The sequence below is a fragment of the Acanthochromis polyacanthus genome, chromosome 1 (genome assembly GCF_021347895.1).
Source record: "Acanthochromis polyacanthus isolate Apoly-LR-REF ecotype Palm Island chromosome 1, KAUST_Apoly_ChrSc, whole genome shotgun sequence".
In the NCBI taxonomy this organism is placed as follows: Eukaryota; Metazoa; Chordata; class Actinopteri; family Pomacentridae; genus Acanthochromis; species Acanthochromis polyacanthus.
In genome coordinates this window covers 45,916,948-45,926,957 of record NC_067113.1, presented here as the reverse complement: position 1 = coordinate 45,926,957, position 10,010 = coordinate 45,916,948, and the positions used below count along the sequence as shown (strand labels likewise).

General features: G+C 40.3%; 1 long non-coding RNA gene across 1 annotated transcript in view; it reads left to right on the top strand.

Annotated features, from left to right (window-relative positions):
- The first annotated feature begins 998 nt into the window (after positions 1-998).
- Positions 999-10,010, top strand: part of LOC127533903 (uncharacterized) — a 29,109-nt gene continuing 20,097 nt past the window's right edge. Inside the window, exon 1 of the long non-coding RNA XR_007941787.1 lies at positions 999-1,246. This is a non-coding gene — a long non-coding RNA (uncharacterized LOC127533903). The remainder of the gene's footprint in view (positions 1,247-10,010) is intronic.

Below are 10,010 nucleotides of genomic sequence, written 5' to 3'. Positions count from 1 at the left end.
AAGACAGAAATGCCTTATTAGCCATGGCAGCCCAGAGAGCTTGAGGTCTGTCATTCATTTGTTATGTAATTTCAGTGACACATGTATGAATAAACTGGATTTCGGGGTTAGTTAAGGTTGGGAAAATGTTGCTGTGAGAATGCAACCTCTACATTATTAATCTGCAGATTTCTGTCGACATGTGGTTCCAAAACTGCTACACTCTCTTCACAGGCATGAAAAAAAATAGTTATAAATTGGCTCCTAGCCTGAGTATAAAGTTATCAGACCTGAATATATGCTGTCAAAGGGGAAAAAGCGAAGGCCAAGCCCTCAGCTTGTACAGGCCAATTCAATTACTGCAGGCCATTGTCTAATGGAGAATGAACTAACCGGGCGAGGGGTTACTTTGGGACGGCTCTGCTGACTACTGCCTCTTGTCTACATGATCTAATTTACTAAGACACACAGCTATTGATTGGCTTCAGCATGCCAACGGATGAAAACCTTTTTAAGATGCACTTTTGCAGTTTGCCATCTGGCACGAGGCTGCATAATACACTGTAGGTGAGCATGCATAAACATGGAAAGGCAAGCACATCGGCGCGCGTGGCCGTGCACAAGGTAATTTTCTTATCGCTGTAAGCCATGACAACCAAATTGGCTGGGGCTTCGGCTACATGGGTCAATAGGCGCAATCAATGGCCTCAACTGTGAGAAAAGAAAGGTGGAGAAAGGAAAAAAAGATCGGTGCATTTTTAGAAGTACGACTTCTCTTATCTGTGGCTGAATAAGGGGGTCAAAGGCCAAGCAGCATCGATCCCATGCATTCACCGTGTCCTGCTTTCATCGTCTCCTTCATGCACACCGTCCTCCCCCTCCCTCCACCTCAGATTCTAGCTCAAGGCTGTGGACACAACAGTCTTATCTAGCGTTGCCTCGCTGTCAGTGAGAGTGGTCTATTTTGGGCTTTATCTCGAGCGGGGGCCCAGCCCGAGCCGAGGGTCTGAAGCCGAGCCGGTTGCTCCAGGAGATAAGGCAGACAGGGGCACTGTAACCTGCGTGTCTGCGGTCAGGGTGGGAATGGATGGAGGCCGCTCCACAATCTAACAGCTTCCTCTTCGCACTCAATGGATCGGATCAGGATCACACAGCGGTGGAGGCAGGTTTACAAGTCTGCTTTAAAGGCGCAGTATGTTTGAAAAGGCCAAGAGAAGTTTTTTTTTTTTTTGTCGCCTGCAGGGTGGAGTTTACCTCAACACTGTTGGTATGTTTAATACCACACAGACATGAATACGGATGAGTGCCTTTGCAGATGTTGGTGCAGAAAATTTTGGTGCTTTAAAAAAAGAAAAAGCGTATGTGCAATGAAAATTGTTTGAAAGACAAAATGTCAATCCCATTTGAAATGAATAGCTAGACATTTCTACAGATATAGTTGTCAACCTCAACACTGTCACAGTACATTTCTCTGAGGCTTTTAGCTAGAATTTTTTTTTTATATTTATTTAACAAATGTTGCTGCTTTTATTTTGAAATATGCACAAGCAATCAAAATTCTTCAGAAAAAATTCAAATATGTCTCCTTGTAATGGAAAACTCTGGGCAGGGCTTAGTGAGGGGTCACTTGTTTACTACCACACAGGTATGGATGCTGGTTTAATTCCTTTGCAGATGTAGGTGCTGAGTATTAACCATTGAGGCCTCAGAATTGTATTTGAATAAGTAATTAGCAAATGTGGAACGTTTTTTTTTTTTTTAAAAATATGCATATCCACAACGAAAATTGTTTTAAAAAAGCTAAATACTAGTCTGTAAAATGGAAAATTTCAAGCAAGGCTTCATGAGTGGTCACTAGTGGAGTCAAAAAACGAAACGACAAAATGAAATGAATAGTTAAACATCTCCATAAAGCTGGCAGCCTCAACTCAACACAATTAGAAAGTTTAATACCACACAGACATGGATGCTGATTTAATTCCTTCGCAAATGTGGGCGCAGAGTTAAAGTTGTGTCTCTATTTCTCACATTCAGCCCTTGAGGTTGCATTTGAATATTTATTCAACAAAATCTGGTGCGCTTTAAAAAAAAAAGTATGTAATGTGCAATGAAAATTACACCAAAAAATGCAAAATATCAGTCGGTGCAATGGAGAAGTTCAGACAGGGCTTCGTGAGGAGTCAAAAAGCTAAATGGCAAACTGAAATGGACATTTGTGCAGATATGAAACTAGCAGCCTCAACACTGTTTGGATGTTTAACACCTTCCAGATATGGATGCTGGTTTCAATATTTTTTAGATGTGGGTGTAAAATATTAACTACACAGTAAAAGTTGAGGCTATATTTCTACTGACTAGGCTTCAGGGTTGTATTTGAATATTTATTTGACAAATTCTCGTGTTTATTTTTTGGGGTTGAAATATGCATGTGTATTCAAAGTTGATTCAAAATAGTGTATAAATCCATGCAATCCAAAACTTCAGGCATGTTTTAGTGAGGAGTCACTTGTGGAGTCAAACACCTAAACACCTCCAGATTTCTTTCTGAAAATATGCGCATGTAAAATCGAACTTATTTCAAAAAAGTCCAAAATTGAAGCCATTAAATGGAAAACTTCAGGCAAGTCTTAGTTAGGAGTCACTTGTAGAGTCAAAAAAAGGACACGCTGAACTAAAACAAACTACAGATATAAACTTTTCTACAGATATAAACCTGTCAACCTCAACACGGATGCTAGTGTAATTCTTTAGCAGATGTCGGTGCTGAGTATTGACATTAAATGTTCTCTATATTTTCTTGTATTCAGGCCTTGGAGTTGTATTTGAATATTTATCTAACAAACTCGGGTGCATTTTATTTTACAAAATATATATTTGTGCAATCAAAATTGTTCCAAAAATTGAAAACATTAATCTGTGTAATAGAAAACCTCACTTTATGAGGGGTCACTTGTGGGAATCAAATATCTAAACACAAATATGAAACCAGCAACCTACAAAGATGAGGCATGATCAAAGGAAGCCAGACTTTTGCATGTCTCATCCGTCATTGTTCTTTGTAGGCTAATGAGCTACAGATTCTACCCCGACATCAGAGCAGCGCATAAGATGCAAGAGAGACCCAAGTCAAAAGAGAAAAGTCCACCGAGACACTGAGGCAGCCTCAGCTTATAGCTTGCACAACACAATGCAGAGAGACTGCAGATGAGAATATGTCTGTCTGAGGAGAGGGGGTGGGGGTGGAACAGGGTGGCAGAGAGGAAGATCGAGAGGGAGAGAAACCAGATGAGACTAGTCAGAAATACTCAAGCTCCCTCCCAGTGATCGGCACACTACCTCAGCCTGACAGTTTCATTTTCAAAGCCGTTGTGTCCCAATGTGCCAATGTGCATTATCAGCCGCTGCCTGTTTGAGTATCAACCGTGCTCTTTTTTTATGAAATCCCAACCGCACAGAAAATGGAAAACCGTCCCCGAGGCTTTTCTGAAACACATATTTACTTAAACGCTGCTCTCCGTCCTTTAATTACCTCCGTCCTGGCGGTGACTGAATTGTCACCATTGTAATTTCACCGCTGCTCCACGCCGTGTTCTGAAAGCCGGAGTTATCACTTCCTGAACCGACACGACATCTCCCTTTTTGTTCATGCGCCGCGATTGCATTCGCAGTACCTTGGAGAATGTTTTTGCACTGAATTGGGGGTGTTATTTCGGTCCAGATGACTCAATTATGCATGGGCTTTATTTTCAGTGTTTGCTCCGTGAGTTCGAGTAAGGACGGGCTGCCTACAATCATACAATGAACCGACACTACTGATGCCTCATTAAACCGCTGCACTGTTCTCGTAGAAGTACCAAACAGAAGCAAGCAAGTGTAAACCACCAAGGGATGAATCCGGCCCTGTTTAGCCTTGAGTTCATTATCTATGGTATCACTCCACAATATACAGTTAACCTCAGTGCTGCTCACTTTCAGACTCTCACTCACCAGCAACATTGTCGAGGAAACCAGCTTTCCAATGCTTTTCAGTGCAGATAATGAAAACAAAATGAAAAAATTAAGAGGCATTAACCCAAATAATCATTATAGTGATCCATTACTATGCAACACTCCTTTCATTAATGTCTTCTGCTATTACCGCTTTCCACTTGTCAGTTTGCATGAAGCATTGCCGTCCCAAAACCCGCCGTCTGAAACAGCTGTTAGCCGCCTGAAACTTCCTCCAGAGAGGTCTCAGTTTTGGTGACAACAATAGCAGAAGAATGCAATTTTGCTGTGAAAACCCTGTCACCGCTGCTGCCTCCTTTGCCTCCGAGTGTGACAGCCAGGGCGGTTGTTTTGCATTTTGGACTTTTTTTCCTTTCAGCAAACTGTCACGCAATAGATGCCAGGCACCCAGGTTGAGATTTAGGTCAGGATTTATCTGGGTTTTTTTTCTCATTTTCTTTGCATCTTAATCTAAAAAACAAAATGGGCTCAGTTTGCAATTATGGCCCGCTACATCAACAAGGGTTACACAAGAAGCATTAAGGACACGCTGCGCAATTTCAGCAATGCCATAGGCCATTCTTATGCATATTTATATCTGGAAGCTTCCCAGTTGAGCTGCAGTCATCTCCTATTAGCCACCCAGCAACACCGCTGGGACAATTAGGTTACACATCAATGAGGAGATCTGTCTTTACCGCTGTGACCTCTTAGCTCATGTTTGTAATGGAGTGGACTTGTTGTTGTGTATTTTCCAACAATGCGTGGTGCTTTTGAAGATAAAAATATTTCAAATTTCAGCGGAAAAAAAAATAGCTTCAAACTGATTTTCAATTGTTGCTAAGCAACAACAGGAGCCAAGACCAGCACTTCCTCTTTCTGGAGCTGTTAGCTTAAAAACAGGACTAAAAAAACAAAAACAAAAAAAAAAGCAGTGTGTTGCTCAAGTGAGTATTAGTTATTAAGGGATTAAACACACCAGGGTAAGACCAGCAACTGTTTCATTGGCTTGCCATATTTTCCAATGACAACTATGTGAAATAACATGAATCAATGCACAATAATCAGCCTGTTGATCATGTGAAATTGATCTCAAGATGCCACCATTCGTGCATCATTATACATGCATCATTCTCCATGTCAGGAAACACAGAGACCTCAGACCTTTGCATGAGGAGGTAATTATATCAGTGACACACCAAAGCCCTCGGCTGCTGAGCAAGCCGCTGATGGAACTGATTATATTAACGCTATATCCCCTCCAGTGCGTTATGTAATGTCCCTCAGCTAATCTTATACACATGAATTTCATTGTCCTCGCCCCTCACTTCATCAAATTTTCACTCGTCATCATCCACTTAGTTTCTGACTCGTGTGGCTGTATTTCTTAGAGAGCAAACAAGAGTAACAGTCAGAAGCTGCACCAGTGAATCATAAAGGCTCCCGTGTTCAATACAAACCAAATTAAAGCGACTAAACACACAATTTTGCTCATTTTGAAGCTAATTAACGTGACAGAGTTTCTTGTGATCAGGCTGTGTGCGGTTGCCAGTAGCAACTAAATGCTAAGCCCATTCCACCTTGCAAGGCAGCTGTTCTTCAGCTTGTCCCTGTCACTCTCTTCTTTAGTTTCACCCACTCGAATGGCACGTAGCCTTTTTTTTTCCTTCCTGGTTTGCTAGCACCGGTGTGACCCGGTGTTAATTGAAATAAATTGGAGTGAGTGATCAGAATTTGGGGTCTAATTTAGCCGGGGAGCGCTCTTGACCCTGGAGATGCAGTGAAGCTGCAGCGTTGCTCAGCACCCATAGACATGTGCTCAGTTAAATGTCATCGGCAGTGGAGAGAGAGTCAATAAAAGGGGCTCTTAGAAGAAATGAAACCGAGCAGAAGTTTGAAATTGTCTCGGACTATTGAGAGATGACTATGTGGAAGCAAAAAACTATTTCTTAATGGCCATTTCTATCAAACTTCGAGATGTAAGTGCACAAAGACAGAGAGAGCAGGCCTGGTGGAAATATGTTGAGCAGCATTTATGTCTTTTTGACTGATTTCCCCCCACAGTGTCATGGATCTGCTTTGATCCAAGTCAGAAGGCTCCTGCTGCCTGAGATCCATAATACAAAATTTATGGAATCACATTGTTAATGCACCATTTGCAAGTAAAAAAGCGATTAAGGAGGATGACAGTTATTCATTGTCCAGAATTCAACCTCCTTGATATTATGTCTCTGTTAGGCTGGCAGCGTGTTCTGGATGAAATGAAATCTGGCCTGCTCTCAGTGGAAAAAAGTGGCTGCTTTGGCATGAACAGCAGGTAACAAACATACTGCAGCAGCTTAGAATATACTGGGATTCCTTCGCGCCTCCATGATCAGCAACTGTCAGCGCTATGGAGACCCAAAGTGTTCCAAATTAGAAAGATAATTATTAATAAATACAGAGAAACCATGCGATTAAATCCAATGTTTTTTGTTTTTTTTTATAATTTGCCTTTTTTCATTCCACTTGAAGTCAGATCATTCAGACTGAAGAAGCAGCCAAAGAGTTTGCTTGATTGAGCTACAAAGGTTTTGTGATTTAAAGCACCATTATGACATAATAGCTCCACTGAGAGAGACTGTGTTGTAAAGTGCCATTTTGAAATAGTTGCCAGAAAGACCTGAAAGAAGCTCTAATATGTATTTATGCAGCAAACATTGGTTAAAAACCTTTGATGACTTCAGGATAATACTTTTTATCAGCATGTGCAATGGATTTTTTTTTCAGAATACTGAATAGCGGCATACAAGACAATAATTATTTCTTCATTCATTGCATTGTTTTGTAATAGCAGCCATTATTGCATCTCCTGGGAGCAGAAAGAAATACTTTAAGAGGCACTTCTTGATAAAAATGAAGGCCCTACATATTGAAAAGCTGATTACAAAATGGAAAACATAGTATTAAACACCACAGTAGTTAAGAAAAAAAGAGAAGGACATATTTTGTTTGCTCCTCCTGGTTAAAACAGATAAATAAAGACCATTGCAAGTTTCATAGAAGCATATCATCTGAGGTCATGTGGCTGCAGTTTAAGCTGTGTCAAGTACTGTTTAACCAGCTCAGTAAATTGCATTTGTTTATGCCAAACTTCTTCATGCACGCAAGACTGTAACATGGATTATATTATGCATAATTACAGAGCAGCAATCTGATTGTTTAAAGATGCATTACCACTGTGTTGAGTGGTTGCTAAGCTAACTCATGTGGTAACCAGGAAGCCGCAAGCTTGTTCCATGTAGCGAGCAGGGAAGAAAATCCTGGCAAGAAAACCCTTTTAGGAGTTATTGTTCAAACACCTCCCGAAGTTCATAAATGTCACTCACAAGGCTGCGGATGGAGAGGAGCTGACTAAAGGATGGGGAGGATTTAGCTGGAGCTGAACATTTGTTGTTTTCAGCTGCTTCTCTCCTGAGCTTGGGGCAAAATTGTAAAGTAACAACTTCTAAGAACTAATCTTAGCCTCGAGAGGCAATGGGGGAGAAAGCGGGGAGGAGGAGAAGGTCCTTTCTTCACATGGTCTCCCGTGATGTTCACAGCTCAGTGTCTTCACACAAAGTAAAGATTTCTAAACAAATAAAGCGTCGGGAGACAAAGTTACCTCTTTCCTGTGTTTCTAAGTGAGAATGTATAGCGCTGCAGCAGAATACAATTTAATTTCAAGTGGATGATAGTTGGCATAAAAAGAAATCACAAGAGAGGTGACTCGCAGTTCACCGTGCTTAAACCTCAACAATCATGTCAATAAATGGATGTACGTCCTGCAGCACAATGGGTGAAAACAGGTAGCAGCTCTGCTTTCATAGCACAACTGTGGTATTTTTTATTTTTTTTTAGAAAACTAGCAAGAACCACAGCTCCTCCAAAGAACAGAACAGTTCATTGCTTATTCAATTTCATGACTACACAGCACAAGCAAAGTACCATTCAATCAATAGCAGCTGAATGCCATTAAAACTGTGGATCCCCGTCCACATAAGTCATACAAAGCACCAATGCAGATCCAGTGCTGCTGGGCTGCAGCTAAGTTTTATTTCTGTTGAGTTATATGAAGCATCTGAGAGCATTTTTGCTGAAGGAATAGCTGCACTGATTCAGAAGGAAACTTTCACAGCACTGCGCTTTGAGGGTCCATGTGCTGCTGTTGATGACGAGCACCTGTTTTGCTGAGAGCTTTTTATCAGCTTCAAGGCTATTTTGCTGCTCTGCTAACACCAGATAAAGACGTAAAGTGCATCAGGGGCCATTAAATGCGCAATGAGTGGATAAACCAAATCATATTTAACGTGTCACAAATCAGACGTTATATACGTGTGTACATACACTACCGTTGAAAAGTTTTTGATCACCCAGGCAATTTCTCGTTTTCCATGAAAACTCACTCTTTTATTCATGTGCTAACAAAACTGCACAAGGGTTTTCTAATCATCAATTAGCCTTTCAACACCATTAGCTAACACAATGTAGCATTAGAACACAGTGATGGTTGCTGGAAATGTTCCTCTGTACCCCTATGGACATATTCCATTAAAAATTTCCAGCTAGAATAGTCATTTGCCACATTTACAATGTCTGGACTGTATATCTGATTAATTTTCTGTTATCTTTATTGAAAAAAGCCTTTCTTTCAAAAATAAGGACATTTCTCAGTGACCCCAAACTTTTAAGCGGTAGTGTATAAAATTAAGTATATATGATATCAAATGTGAACAACAAACCATGCTACTGGCTCATACAATATCTGTGAACTGAAACTAAAGTAAGCATATAAATTGCACAAATAACAACACTGTAATCAGTCTGCGAGAGGAAGGCTCCTATATCTATGCAGCAAATATAATTTCTCAAGAGGAAAATTGAATCCTTTGAACAGAGAAGGTAGAAAATTACTTTTTCACCTTGGTGACCATATTCTAGAGTAGAAATAAACCATTTCCAGGCAAGCTGCTGAACCACTGTGGTCCAAAACATCACTTTATAGGGTTGTAAACACAATAATAATAATGAAAAAACCTAAAATGATAAAAGTTGTTGCAAATGCAGCTTATTATTTGTCACTCTAAATAATATAGGACAGATTAGAAGGTTATATCTGCGAATATTCATCCATAAAAACTTCAAATAAAGGAATAGCGGCTCACCTAAGCTCATTCTCTTGATCAAAATCTAACTTGCAGATGCAAACTAATGAACACATCCAAAAACAGGGGTTTTAGCATTCAACCCTAGCCTGTAGTCAAATTAAATCCTTATCTGACACAACAAAAGTCCTCCCATATTATTATTTTTATGCAGCGCAGACAATGTTTGATTTCTTACAGCAGGTTATCTCTATAATTAGCACAAAAAGATGAATCATCCCTTTTTCCACATGCAGATAAAAAGAAACACAGGGGCTGAGTCAAAATAAACTCTTCTGCAAATGATTTGAAGCATAAAACAAGCAAAAAAGAACTGAACAAGCCGTTTAATGATGTATCGGACTGGAAGCTTTGCCAGTAGGGATGATGTAAGCATTTGTTGTATAAGTTGGTGTTTCCAAGGCAACTTAAATTAGCAGATTTTTTATTTTTGCCTTATTTGCAAGAGAACTCTGTGGAGAGGTGACACCGCATCTCAGACATGGTAATTAGGCATTTGTTTAAAAAAAAAATGGAAAAGAAAAGCAGATAAAACAACTAGTTGGACACAGCCGAGGTGCAGGTGACACAACTATCAGTCATGTCAGGCTCCATCAATCAACACCGCTGTCAGCGCAGGGTGACAAATTAAGACGGATGTGGAAAAATGGAGCCACATCATCATGCCATTGATTTTTGATCCACAAATGGAGCGCAAATGAGGTTCAAATTTGCAGGTTAGAAAATGCTACCTGTTACCGTTCAAGGCCCCATTTTCAACCACACTGCTGAACCATCCATCCGTGACCCGTCAACCGTGTAAATATGCTGATTTTTTTTGTAGTTCTCACAGCATTATCTTCTGTTCTGTTTCCATTCCTG